This window comes from Tenrec ecaudatus, chromosome 13, assembly GCF_050624435.1.
Source record: "Tenrec ecaudatus isolate mTenEca1 chromosome 13, mTenEca1.hap1, whole genome shotgun sequence".
In the NCBI taxonomy this organism is placed as follows: domain Eukaryota; kingdom Metazoa; phylum Chordata; class Mammalia; order Afrosoricida; family Tenrecidae; genus Tenrec; species Tenrec ecaudatus.
Genome location: NC_134542.1, coordinates 61,949,635 through 61,952,099, shown reverse-complemented (window position 1 = coordinate 61,952,099; position 2,465 = coordinate 61,949,635). Strand labels below are relative to the sequence as shown.

The window sequence follows — 2,465 nt, the reverse complement described above, 5'->3', positions numbered from 1 at the left end:
TGATTTTAGTTTTGTGTGACATCAGTTACATTGTTTGATAATTTTACCTTCTGTTGGGTCACCATTCTTTGGGAAGGCGGAAAATATGCATCTCCTCCAGGTAGTTGTCCAGGTTACTGTCTTCCAAATTGTTGCTTCATTTGTTGAAAGATCTCAGTTGGTATCAGTGGGCATTCCAACAACTTTTGGAGCATTTTTGTCTTTAGGGTCAGCGCTGTCAGTACAGATCGGAGCTCTTCCTTCTTGAGTACATGCCCTCTTCGGAAATGACTGAAGAGTAACCAACTCTTTCGGTTCGGTAACTCTGCCGATTCTTTCCCTCTTCTCCGGATGCTCTCCGCATCACGCGTATGTTGCCCACGGACTCCTTTAGGAACGTTTCCAGCAGTTATTTCAGCTCCACACAGGCTCTTCTCTTTGGGTTTTCTAGCTCCAAGTCTTTGAGCATTCTGTTATAATAGTTCGTTTTGTCTTCTTGGATGGATCTTAGAGATCTTCTGTTCAACTCTCTTACATCATCCTTTCTTTCGTGAGTTTTTACTATTTTATGTTGAAGAGCAAGTCTCAGAGTTTCTTTTAGCAGGCATTTTGGGCTTTTTTGGGGGGTCCCTTGTAATGACCTTTTGCATTCCTCATGCACAGTGTCCTTGATGTCGCTCCACCATGGTCTTTGTTTTTTTAAAGGACTAGTTTTATTATGTAAAAAAACCGGCCATGTGTGAGCTAGCCCAGCTTGGTGGCAAGTTCTTTGGCCTTGCGGCCTTTTCTAACTTGGCGATTCAGGCCACTACCTTGGGGCCCAGCACAATGCCACCACAGCGGAGGCAGATCTCATCAAACCTGTCGTTAGACTTGGCCCTGAGGGCTGTAGCCACAAGGTTCCTTGGGCTTCCGAGTTCACCTGTGTGAAGGAGACAATGGCACCCCAGACGCTCCAGCTGGGCTTTGCTCTTGATGATGCAGAAGGGGATCCCCATTTTATGGCACAGGGCCAGCAGGAAGACCACCAGCTCAATGGGGTCCACGTCGTGTGCGATCACCACCAGCTGAGCCTTCTTGTTCCCCACCAGAATGGTGATGGTGTTGACCCCCGCTCGCAGGACAGGCGGCCTCTTGGTGGGGACGTCCCCTTTGCCGGTAGCCTTCTGGGCCCAACCCAGCAGCCTCCGCTTCTTCTCCTGCTTCCTCTCTGGCCTGTACTTGTGGGCCAGCTTCAGCAGCTGGGTGGATGGCTGTCTGCCCGTCCAAGGCCTGGGTGAACTGGTTGATGGCGTGTGGCACCTTCAACCACTTGTACAGGATGGCACGCTGGCACTGCAGCCAGATGTAGTACGGCCACCGGACGAAGCGGGTGAGGTCCCTCTTGGGCTAGATGCCCTGGCCTATGCCGAAGTTCTTGGGCCGCTTCTCAAACAGGGGGTTCACCACCTTCTTGGCCTCCTGCTTCTTCATGACGACCAGCGCCAGGGCCACCTTCATGCCCTTGGCCTTCTTCCCTTTTGGCATCTTGGCTGTCTGGACAAAAGAGCTCCACCGTGGTCTTTAGTGTTCAATGTGTTGATGATCTTTAACTTCAGCAGCATATTTTCAAGATTTCACTTTGGTTCTCATGGACTTTTTTTTCCCAACTTCAACTTGCACATGAGCCAACGATAGTGTGTTCTACATCCGGCTTCTGGCATTGTCCAGATGCATGATATTGAGCTTCTCCATCATCTCTTCCCAGAGATAAAGTAACTTTTATTCTTGTGTATCCCATCTGGGTGACATCCACATATATCGTCACCATGTATGTTGTTGATAGAAGCATTTTCCATGAGTAAGTCTGACGGGCCTCGCAAATGCCATCAGGGAATCTTGTTTTTTTTTGGTCCCAGAGTTATTATTTTACAACGATAAATCCTTTAGCTTTGTTGCCTGCTTTCATGTTCGGCAGTAATTTTCTTGATTGCATGTCAGGTCAATGACAGAGTGAAGAAGTCCGGAGAATCCTTCATTCCCTCGTGGTCGGCACTGCTCGTCGGGGCGTAGCTTGGAGCGGCAGCTGTGTAAACTTGTCTTCCTTTTAGCACTGTGGCTAGGATCTCATCACCGACAGCGTTGTACTTTAGGCTCGATCTTGAAATTTGTTTTTGACAATCAATGTGCCACTGTTTCTCTTGGATTTGCTATTCCTTGCATAGTCGATCATCTGATTATCTAATTCAAAATGGCTAATACCACTCAATTTCATGATGCCTGGAATATTGATCTTCAGGTATTCCCTTTTGTTTTCAACAATTTCAAATTTTCCTACATATGATTTATATATTCCAGTTATTAATAGATATTTCCCACGGTTTCAGCTCCTTTTGGGTCATGCCATATCAGCAAATGAAGGCCCTTCATTGTTCTATTGCGTTATCAAAGTTGAGTCTACTTTGAGGAAGCAGACGTCCCCCAGTCATATTTCGAGGTTGTCTTCC

General features: G+C 47.2%; 1 pseudogene; it reads right to left on the bottom strand.

Annotated features, from left to right (window-relative positions):
- Positions 1-723: 723 nt before the first annotated feature.
- Positions 724-1,506, bottom strand: LOC142424461 (large ribosomal subunit protein eL8 pseudogene; annotated as a pseudogene).
- Between the last annotated feature and the right edge of the window lie 959 nt (positions 1,507-2,465).